At 36.9% G+C, this 11987-nt stretch overlaps 1 protein-coding gene across 4 annotated transcripts in view; it reads left to right on the top strand.

Moving 5' to 3' along the window:
- The window catches only part of LOC134851782 (coiled-coil domain-containing protein 66-like), a 263446-nt gene that overhangs the window by 52161 nt on the left and 199298 nt on the right, over positions 1-11987 (top strand). The gene's annotated exons all lie outside the window — the stretch shown is intronic.

Below are 11987 nucleotides of genomic sequence, written 5' to 3'. Positions count from 1 at the left end.
CAAGAAGTACTTGAACCTCTGCCAGTGCGGAGGCAAAGTGATATAGGGCTCCACTAATACTATCTCCAACAGCATAATGAAACAGCAGCAACAGATTATTCCGACGAGTGCCCACTCGTTCTCATCGTACTTCATGACATAGACGAAGGGACTGATGATGTAGAGGACATACAACACAACTCGGATGATGATGATGACAATGAGACTGTTCTTCAGAGCACGCCTCATCGACACAAATCTACACGCAGAGCAACTACTCTCAATCAAATTGTCCAATTTAGTAACTCAAGTTTTTAAATAGCAACATCGGTTCATCAATAGACATTTATGACGACATGTCAGTGACGATAAAAACGGGTCTTAAATTTTTTCGTTTATGGTTACTGAGTCACTTTTGCTGCCTGACTATTTAAGTTGTTTTTGTAGTTCAATCATCTCCAGCTTCATAAAAACATAGCTAAAAGAGTCAACGAATGCAAGAACTCGAGTTTCAAAGAACAAAATAAATACCCTTAAAGCTCTTTGAATTTCCAGAACACTTTGTTTGACACTTTTTTGATTATTTAACCCAATTAGAGAAAATCGGATCAAATGTAAATTTTTACGCTGGGAAATCTGAAAATTACATTTTCTACTTTGGAAGCTACACTAGTGAGTAAAATTAAAATAAATTCAGGTTTTTACTCTCTTAACTACCGCTTCTTGATGTCCATTTTGGACAGCATTTCCCTCGAAATTCAGTTAAAATTTTACATAGACCATGAGCAAATCATCAGAGCTACCATCTATGAAAGTATCAATATTACCAATGTAGTCCGGGTCTGAAAATGCCAGTTTTCCTCATCTGTACTTTGCGTACTTCATCTCTACTTTTCTTAATTTTCTCATAAGTTCTTTACTTCGCGTGAATAACTAAAAAACGTCTGATTTAAGTAAGAGTTTCACACTGATTGTTTCCATTTTCTCGCTGAAAATTTTTCACGATGCATGAACAAAGTTTTTATTCCGCTTATTCAAGAAACATTTCACTACGATGCAAAAAATAATGCAGATGAGGAAAACTGGCAATTTCAGACCCGGATTACATTAATAAGTCATTGCTTTTGGTCCAAGTTAAAATTTTACTGAACTTTCAAGGAAATAATGAATTGTTGTCCAAAATGGACATTGAAAACAGGCTAATTGGAGAGTAAAATCCTGAATTTGCAATTAACTTTGTCCACTAGTGTAAATTGAAATACCAACATTATTGTCTGAAAGAGGGTTGTTTTGATAATAAAGCAAGAAATAGGATCTAATACACTAGTGGACAATATTAAACGCAAAAAAAATGATTGAAATGCAATTGAAATTTTAGCCTGGAATTGATTTTTGATATTTTTAAACAATTCATTAAGTTTTCTTGATTCCGTGCTCAAATACAGGTAACGTAATTTTGGTCGGCTCATTAGTTTTGTCGCAAATTCCGCAACAAGCGAATTTAGCTACTTTTTCAGGTTTCTGTGAATCTAAACGGGCTACGCAAATTTTAAGCAGATTCCAGCAATTTTTTGCAGATTCCGCTTGCATTTTGCGGATTCCGCCTACAATTGTGGATTATGCGACAGCAAAATTCTTGTTACACAATATTATTTGTTTTTAGAATCCACAAACAATTCCGGACTCCTAAATTGTTGTTGCGGGTTCCGCATATTTGCATGTTTTGGAGTGATTTCGAGCATTACAGTGTTTTAGCTGTTTGTTCGTGGAATCAAAAACAGCTGCAAAGATCAACGAAAACTAGCAATATTGCAGTTTCTGCGACAAAACTGTATTCGGCCTGTTGCTAATCCGCTGACAGTAAGCAAAAATCACAGTTTGGCTTCGTGATGATCAACACAGAAGCATTTTTCCTCTAGATTTTACAGAAAATCAGGAATACCCATTTATGTGGGAGCCTATCAATTTTTCTGGTTGATTCGAATTAAGTCGGACAGAATTTCTATACCAGCGAGAATTGAAGATATTTGAGGCTCATACAATTTTTCTTTCGAGCCGATCAAAATTTATCTGGATAAAGATGTGGATTGTTTTTGTTCGAGAAGGTCGACAGGCAGTCAAAACATAATCCTTTTCGATCAACAAAAACAAAACATTCCTGAACTGGTTCGAGCAAAACCGAACATATTGTTTTTGATACAAAACTTTGAGGTATGAGAAAAAGTGGCACAAAGTCGAAATCTCATCCCGTATCTCTGGTGAGAATAAACTTAGCATAACTAGCCCACTCTTGTTAACCACATCTTTTTCTTCCTCCTCCTCATCACTGCTGTCCCCCGATGACTCATCCTCGTCCTGCTCCCCCTCATCCTCATCGGGAAGAGTCACCTCTTCAGTTGACGTGCCATCAGATGATGAACCTGTATTACATCATAAAGAATGCAGAAAAATTTATAATTTGTTCTCCGTGAACATTTCAATCTAATGAATTACAGAATTGCTCAAAGATAAAGCTGTGTATTGACAAAAAATGAAGACGATTGGTGAAACCTTCTTCCTCGTCCGAGGTGTCGCCTGATGATTTGGCATTAGGATCTTTTGAGACCACTTTTCCGAATTTCTTCCTCTCATACTCTTCTTGCTCCTTCCTCGTTCTCTCCCTCAACATCCGCATAGCATCTTTCTCGTCATCCGAGTTCGGGTTGGTCTATAAGATCAGCAATATTTGTTAGCAAGCTGGCGACGTTGTGTTTTACTATATTCTATTTACCTTCTGACATTGTGACTGTGTTCTATTTAACAAACTAACCTGCCCTACGGTGGCGGAATGTATTGGCGGAATGGATAGCCACAACTCAAAAAGTTTAGCCAGTGCATACAGACCGAGTCGAAATCCGCGATTTAAGAACACCGTCAACTGACAATTGGAAATTAGTAATGAAAAAAAAAACTGATCAAAAATGAAAAATCTGCAATGAAAAAAAAAAGAAAAAAAACGCAAGGAAACAGAACAAAAACTGTTTTGATTTTCGAAAAAATTTCAAGTTTCGAATTTTTAAGAAAAAGTAGTACCTCTTCGAGTTCTTTGTTTTTCACGAACAAGGTATGATTTGTGCTTTTTTGATAAAGTTAATCCAATTTGAAAAAAAGGGGTCAATAGATAAAACTTTTACATCGCTGGGTATATCGATAATTAATTTCTTTTTCGAAACTAGAAGTCTATTAAGACTTCAGCAACGTTCATAATTTTTCAGTTCGATAGTCGAGTTGCCCGCACCGAAGTTTCATGGACAAAGATTGATTACAATGGTTTTTTGTTGACTAAAATGTTGTCTATATAATTGATTATCATAGCAAATTTAGACAAAGTAATGGATTTTTAATCCATTTTATTCGTTTATTTTTGACAAATAATATTTCCTTAAAATCAATTATAATCGATGATAATCCATTTTTTTAAAAAAATAATGGATATTTTTTGTACATAAAATCCATGAAAAGTGATTAAATTTTATAAATAATGAGTCAACTTTTTGCAATTTTCTGCAAAACTTGAACAAACACGTTCATCTATGGGCGGGGCGGCTAAAGTATAGTAATTTTGTAAAGGACAATATGTCGTATGTTTCCAAAAAAAAAGCCCGGAAACGGCATTTTTGAATAGTTTTTTTTTTCAAGAAGTTTGCCTACAGCGCTAAAAATTTGGTCGAAATACATTTTTTAGTGTTGTGGGAGTATTCGGAAAATCAAATTGGCCGAACTGCCAACTTTTTGAAATCCCCCCACCCCCACGTCCACCCCCACGACCAACCCCTCCTACGTCCATAGCCTAACCCCCCCTACGTCCTCCCACGTCCGCCCCACGCCTCCTACTTGTTCCCCCCATATGCCCATCTTTTCCCGCATTTGAACCCCAACCACTCTCACTCCCTCCCCACGCGCTTACCACAACCCCAATAAACACTAAACACCCCCACAGGACAGGTAACTATAAAGTACCGGTAAACGTGGGGGATGGTGTGCGGTCTGCCCCCAAACAACCCCCCCCCCCACACACACACCACCTCAACCCCCCCCCCCCCACACACATTTACCCATACTATATAACTACCTATCCAGGTTGGGATTGGCGAATAACACTCAATTAAAATAATAGCAAAAATACGTGACTTTTTATAAATTTTCATAAGCGCGATTGAAATTTAAAAAAAAATTGAAACTTAGTGAGAGAAAAAATAGCTAACTTAAGTTTAACACTATTATAAAAAATTGAAAACAGCACACCAAAAGATTTCAATAAATGGATTATAATCTGTTATAATTGATTAAAATTGATTATTTTTCTTTTGATAATGAAATTTTAAATTAGGTTGAATAATATCGACAATAATCGATTATAATCGATTATATTGGGATTTTTTTTGCTTAAAAATTAGTATCAATATAATCCATTTTTAATTATATTTGTTGTTTTATAGAGAATGACAATTAAAATCCAATATAATTGAAAGTTCACTGTGAGCGGCCTTTTTAACAGAGGAAATGGAGAAATGATTTTTAAAAGAAAAAGTCAAGCCGCAAAAATCACATTTGAGCTCAAACAAATTTTAAGACTATTCTGAAAAAAATCACCGAGACCTATATAAGAGTATTCACTACGTTCATGCCTCCTAAATTTATCTGAGAAGCTGCAAGACTTTTGGGACGGCGGGGGTTAAAAACGATGTAGGTTTTTTAGATTGCATAACCTTGAGCAACGCAGGCAGTTTTTTGAAGAAAACTCGTTTTTCAGCATTTGGGAAGCATAACATTTGCAAGACTTTTCAGACGGCAGGGGTTAAAAACGATGTAGATTTTTTATTGCAGAGCTTTGAGCGACACAAGTAATTTTTTGGAGAGAAGTCGTTTTTCAGCATTGTTGTAAGTTGTGAGAACATATTGGGCCCAAACGCAAAATTGGTTGCCTTACAGCAGCCCTCGTTCCCCCTTCGGCACGTTACTGCTTCCGGTGCTTCGAAGAGTGTGGTAATTGACAAATTAGAGGTAAAACATGTTTTGTTATGAAGAAGAAAGACAGAAGATGGCTTACGATAGCTGAAAAGTTTACAATTATCAGTTTAACATCTGATGTAGTTGTTAAATCAGTCGCGTACGCAGAAGTTTTTCTAGGGGTGAAGGGGAGGTTTTTGAAAACTTTGCCGACCTTTTTTTTTGATTTTCCGAGCTCTCCCAAAATAGTATAAGGCCGCTATTTGGTGAAAAACTTTACAAAAAACAGGCCAAAAGGCGCTTTTGGGCACTTTTTAGAAAACGTTGGCCAAAAAATTGCGCTTTTTTAGCGCGCCCCCCTCAAAAATAGTCATATTGGCAACGAAGGCGCCTTTAGAAAAGTTTTGAGGTTGTTCAGCGAAAATTGGATGTCATAAAGTTATACCAAAGGGGGGACCTTTGGAAAATTTTGGCAACCAGAATTGAGGAAGGGGTGGTGACCCCCGCCTCCGGCACGCTACTGTGTTAAATGTAATACTATTTTTATGAATAACGAAATCAATGAACTGTTCTCAGGTGCTGTTTGTTATAACAATTAAATGTTTTAGTTTATCACTCAGCCAGTGTCGAACTTGAACAAACGATGAAGAACTTACAGCCTATATCTAAAGTTGAAAACTATGGGGGTACGAAGAAAATTAAGAAACTGCAGTAACCGAATCCCTCTTTTCCCAGTCCCCTTGGGGAGGGATAATTCATTCCCTCCTCCTCCTCTGGCTCGTAGTCTGGATCAGTGCCCTCCCAAGACTCGTCTTCCGGACTGGGCAAATCTATTCCACACTTGTTCATTGCAAAGTCTATTTGCTCGTAGTCTAGAATTAAAACGAACCAGAAAGTAAAAACCAACATCCAAACTTTGGATTTAGCCCTAAGTTTGTTTCCTGACATTTCTGAGACTGCGAAAATCTTGCTGCGCCCAATTCTATGATGTGTTCTTGAAAAAATCTTTCTCTGATTTGAAAAACTGAAGACTGAATTCATGCCTACAGCCTTTAGTCTCTTTAAGGATTTCTAGCGCCCTTATAGTCGGTCGGCTGAAATTTGAGGTCGTAACATAAGGTGTGCTATAGAGGTCCTCCTCAATCCGAAGCTGCCTACAGCTATAAATGTTTATGCATTTTCAAGCCCAACACTTGTGCCTGCTCTTATTTAGGAATTATTGCTGTTCTCAAAAATTGATAAAACTATGCTGAATGGAACAAAGAGAGAGGATGGGTTTAAATGGATGCCTATGCTGAGTAGTTTGCAGTCTGTGTTGGCCACTACGTCATTCTGAGCCACTCCGTAGAAGGGGTCGAAGTCATGCACTACATCCTTAGGGTAGAGAATCACCTTCTTCAACTTCACCTGGTTCCCACCCTGCTCACCTATTTCATTGGAAAATATTAGGAATTAACAGTTTTTTCCTTGTCAAGAAAACTAATAATTTTTTTCTGAGACCTTTTTCAATAGTTTGATTTTTTGAAAACTAAAACTTTACAAAAAACACATACAATCCAAAAAAACAATGAATTACTAAATGACAGAAATAGTAATACTTTTATGCATTTCTTTCAATCGTGTTCTTTTTAAATTATGATAAGTAACTCACCCCCGTCGGCGTAGTTGACATACTCATCTGCTTCGTCTGCAGCCAGTCTCTGAGTGGTGACCTCCCCCTCCTCCACAATCAAGACCTACACTCGCCAAATAAACACTGCTCTGAATAACATTCACTTAGAAACCAACTTTCTGCATAATTAGAGTTCGAAAGGAAAGCATGCTCAAACCCTTTTGTTGTTTTCATGAAAAAAAAACCATTGCGACTAAAACGAGAACAAATTTACAGCTAGTGGCATTGATGTTGGGCTGTTGCATGCGTACATGCAATCAGGGGCGGATCTAGGATTTTCTCGAGGGGGCGGATGTTCAAAAAAACTCGACAATTTTGCCGACCTTTTTTATAGGTCGACCAAATTGATTTTCTGAGCTCTCTCAAAGCACTACAGAGACCCTGTTTTGGCTAAACTTTCTGCGCCGCAGGCACAATTTTGAAAAAATATATAGGCCGAAAAATGCGTTTTTAAGCAGTTTTTGGAAAGTTGTGTTTTTTTCGGCGCGTTCTCCCCCTCAACATAAGTATTTATTGGCGCCAAATGCGCCCTTAGAAACATTTTAGGGTCCGTCACCAAAAATGGATATCTCAAAATAGTACATAGGGGGGATCCTCCGATTCCGCAGGAGGTCGAATCACCAAAAGGGGGCAAACGCATTCCCACCCCCCCCCCCTTCAATCCATCCCTGCATTCAGTGTTAATCTAAAAGTTCTGCGATAGATTGATGGTTTTGAAAAATAGTTTTGGCTAATTTTTTTTTCAAAAATCTTCAATCTAGTGTAATTAAAAACCCCCAAATTATTTGAAACTTTACAATAGCTGTTTAATAAAATTAAAGCGTAGCATAAGTTATTCCCTGTGAATCTTTCATATAAACAACCCCATGAACAAAACAAATAAAAGATTAGCACCAGGGCTGCATTTTGAGGAGAAGCCCTTCCCTTAGGGAATCGAACATCCAAAAATTTATGACAGTGGGAAAAGAGTCAATGAACGCAAGTAAAAAGAAAAAAATAGATGCCCCTAAAGCTTTTTGAATTTCTAGAACAATTTCTGATCGACATTTTGATAAAAGTTACCCAATTTGAGAAAACTGGATCAATAGATAAAGTTATTATTTCGCTGGAAAAAATGATAATAAAATTCCATTTTCGATTTTAGAAGTCAATCACGCTTTTCGGGACTCTAACACATTGCTGTTTGATAGTGGGGTTTGTCTTCTTTTAACAAAGGAAATGAAATGAACTTGAAAATGAATCAGTAGTGAAACCGTGACAAAGTATTTTTGAGCCGAAAAAGTTTTTAAGTCTTTTCCCGAAATGTAACTGTCCCGAAATGTAACTGTCTGGAGTATGTTCATCGATGGTCGACCTGTTTTCCGAAAATCCCCCTCTCGAAAAAAAACTAGATCCACCCTGAGTATTACAAAGAACAACTGGTACTGCTAGAAAATTTTTCAAGTCTCCTTTCGAAATTAAATTGCTTTTTAAAATAAACTCGTCAAAGAAAATGAGCTAATTTAATTCGAGACTGACAAAAACTGGTTGGCAATGGATCTCATTGAGATATCGCAGAAGTTTCCTAAAAACATCGATACGTATCAACTTCAGGGGCGGATTTAGGGGGGGGGGGGGGGTTGCCCCCTTTGTAATTGTTTGAGATATTTTTGGTGACAGACCCTAAAATTTTCTGAAGGCGCCTTGGCGCCAATATTTAATAAATTTGAGAGGGGGCGCCAAAACAAAAAAAAACAATTTTTGGGTCAAAATTTTGAAATAAGTGCCAAAAAACGCTTTTTTTACCTGCTTTTTCAAAATTTTGACTGCGACGCAAAAAACGTTGCCAAAACAGGGTGCTTTTAGTGCGCTGGGAGAGCTCGGAAAATCAATTTGGTCGACCTAAGAAAAATTTCCTCCCTTTTGTACTATTTTGAGATATCCAATTTTGATTGACGGACCCTAAAATAATTCTAAAGACTCCTTTGGCACCAATATTTCATAATTTTGAGGGGGAGCGCTGGCCGAAAAAAATACTTTTTTTTGGTCAAAGTTTTCCGAAAAATGCCTAAAAACGCCTTTTTTCGTCTGTTTTTCAAAACTTTACCTGTGGCGCCAAAAATTTTGCCCAAACGGGGTCTTTTTAGTGCTCTGGGGAAGCTTGAAAAAACTAGTTTGGTTGACCTAAATATAAAAGGTCAACAAAATTTTCGAAAACTTTCTAAAAATCCCCCCACCGACCCCTCGAGAAATTCCTAGATCCGCCCCTGTCCAAACATTTTAGTTTATTTCATTTTTGCAGATTTGGTCAGGTCTACAATTTTCGATTTGCTGCCCCACATCTGATTTATTTTTAACAATTTCTTGCACCTATTTAGCAATATACTATCCAGAGGTACAAAACACAAAGGTCAATTTGAAATGAATTTAACCCATTTGTTTGAGATTTTAGTGCTTTCAAAATCTTTGGAAATTCCTTTAAATCGACAAATTTTGTTGAGGCATTAAAATTGCTTTTTTTGTATAGTAATAATTGTTAAAATCTATTGTAATTTAATTTATTTGGACAATTAAGTCTTCATCAGCCAATATTCATGCTGTAAATATCTGTTTGAAAGGAATATAAATTGATTTCAATCTAAGTTTATCAGCAATGGAAAAGACCTGCAAAGGAAATGTAGAAGTCCTTGACTTTGAAGGTTTGGCTTTTTTCATAATTGTTTGTCCCTGAACAGAATTTTTGACCATATCCAGCAGGCATTTGCCTCTGAACGAAAACCTTATAGGCTCTAGTGTTTTTTTTTGTTCAGCCGATTGGGATGAGCAGAATAATAATTATTTCCACACAGATACGCTCAGGAGAAATTTAAAACAGTTAATTGTTTTTAGCAAAAATGGGTGCCCTTATATTGAGTCATACTTAAATGGGGAGCATACTTATATGGTAACCCCCACTTAATACACATATCAGACCTGTTTGCACAAGTCGTGTTTCTTCAGAATGACACTTTCTTTATTGTAGAAGTGAGTCTTCATCTTGGCACACACTAGTTTATTGCATGCCCTGTAGGCCTCCCGGATGTCATGATCGTCCTTGGCGTCGGACTCCTTCTTGAGGAAGGTGAGTTTCTTCAGGTACTGACTGTACAATGCATAGGCAACTTCTCCCTTCTGATATGAGTTCATCTCACTCATAGCTTGTGCTATGTCTTTTCCTATTAAAAAACATCTGCGGAATAGCGTAGTGATTTGTGGTCTTAAATAGTTTCAGTATTCGGATGCCTCTTCTCTAACTATAAATCAAACGATTTTTCTTTAGTTTCTCGATAATTCATATTTTCGTTTCCTTTATCTGCTGCAAAAAATATGAACACGACAAAATATATAAAGCGCAAAGATTATTCACCATAATTTGGGGGGGACGGTTTTGTTATGTTAATGATAGCAGCAGTGGCTGATTTAGGTGGGGGGGGGGGGGGGTTTGGTTATGCTTTTCTCATGGACTCCACCCCCTGACTGCCCAAAGTGGCCCTCTTTAGCACTAATTTAGGGCCTCCATTTTTGGCTGATTGACCCTAAAAACTTCCTAAAAGCGCCTTTGGTGTGCGCCAATATATGCTAATTTAATGGGGGAGCGCACGCCAAAAAACGCAGTTTTTTGGCTAAAACTGCCCAAAGAGAGCCTAAAAACGCCTTTTTCGGCTTTTTTTTTAAAAAAAGGCCAAAGTGCTTCATTTTAGTGCCTCTGGAGAGCTAAGAAAATCAAGTTGGTCGGCCTTAAAAAATAAAAAACACGTCGACCAAATGTTGATTTTTTTTGAAATTTGCCCCCCCCCCCCTTGAGAAAATCCTAGATCCACCCCTGGCCAGCAGTCACCTCTCGTCATGCGCCATGTGTAATTGTAGAGTCTCTTCAGACTGTCTATTATCTCCTTCTTGGCCCCGTGCCACTTCAAGTGTTGAGTCCTCACATACAGCAGCTGTCTCCAATACGACAGATTCATATCTTAAACCAGTCATTATATATGCTCATATAATATAAAGGACGATGCAAATTTGTAAGTAATATTAGTTCAATGTCGGACTCTTGCTCAGGTTGAGAAAATTTACCCTGATAGATAAACATAACCAACTGACAGTTGGAAAAGAGTAACGAACGCTAGGAAACAGAAAAAAAACACTGGTTTTGTTGAAAAAATCGAAATAGATGCCCTCTAAGCTCTTTGAATTTCTAGAACAATGTATGCTTGGTGCTTTTCTGATAAAATTAACCCAATCTGAGAAAACTGAATCAATAGATAAAATTTCAATTTTGCTGGGAAGTCTGATTTTTAAACTCCACTTTCGAAATTAGAAGTCAATCAAGTTTTTTGCAAACTTAACGTTTTTCAGGCTCGATAGTTGAGTTTACCTTTTTCTACACATACGGACAAAAATAAGCGCAAATTCTAGGTTTCACTCTGTAAAATGCATTTTTTCAATTTACATTTTGGGCAAGATTTCCTTCGAAATTCAGTAAAATTTTTACATTGACCGAGAGCAAATTATCAGAGCTACCATCTGTGAAAGTGCCAATATTTGGTTTAAATGACTTACCAATGAAATACGGGTCCGAAAATGCCAAATTTCCTCATCTGCTCTAAGTTTTTTTTACTTTGCATGACAAATTAAGAAAAGCCTGAGTTTAGTTTAAAAAATTCATACTGATTGTTTCCATTTTCTCGCTGAAAATGTTTCACGTTGCATGAAATTTTTTTTTACTCCGCTTATTCAGGAAAGATTTCACTATGATGCAAAACTTAGTGCAGATTGGAAAAACTGACACTTTCGGACACGGATTACAATTGTAAGTCATTGAAACCAAAAATTGGCACTTTTACAGTTTCACAGAAATTGGCACTTTGACTCGGTCATGTAAAATTTTTACTGAATTTCGAAGGTAATGTTTTCCAAAATGTACATTGAAAACAGGCATTTTACAGAGTAAAATCTAAAATTTGCTCCTAATTTTGTCCACAAGTAAACACAGGAAATGAACTGAAGTTGAAAATAAATCAGAAGTCAAACCGCGAAAAATCAAATTTGAGCATGGATAAAATTTAATAGTTTTTCCTTAAAAAAATCAGCAAGACTATATAAAAGTACTCACTGCGTTCATTACTCTTGATAGTTTTCGATATTATGCGAGCAAGCCATCAGGTAAAAAAGGATTTGTTCTTTGGAGCACCACCAGTGGTGTGAGGAAACTATAAATACGGTGTGTTTTTGGACAAAATCAGTTACCGCCCAAAAATGCCGCGAGCTGAGTCGGTTTTCAAAAAGTTATGTCTTTCAAAATTAAAAACCTTAGAACTTTGCAATAAATGTT

Source organism: Symsagittifera roscoffensis, chromosome 7, assembly GCF_963678635.1.
Source record: "Symsagittifera roscoffensis chromosome 7, txSymRosc1.1, whole genome shotgun sequence".
Taxonomy (NCBI): Eukaryota; Metazoa; Xenacoelomorpha; order Acoela; family Convolutidae; genus Symsagittifera; species Symsagittifera roscoffensis.
Note: the sequence above shows the minus strand (reverse complement) of the source record. Positions and strands in the feature narration are given on the sequence as shown.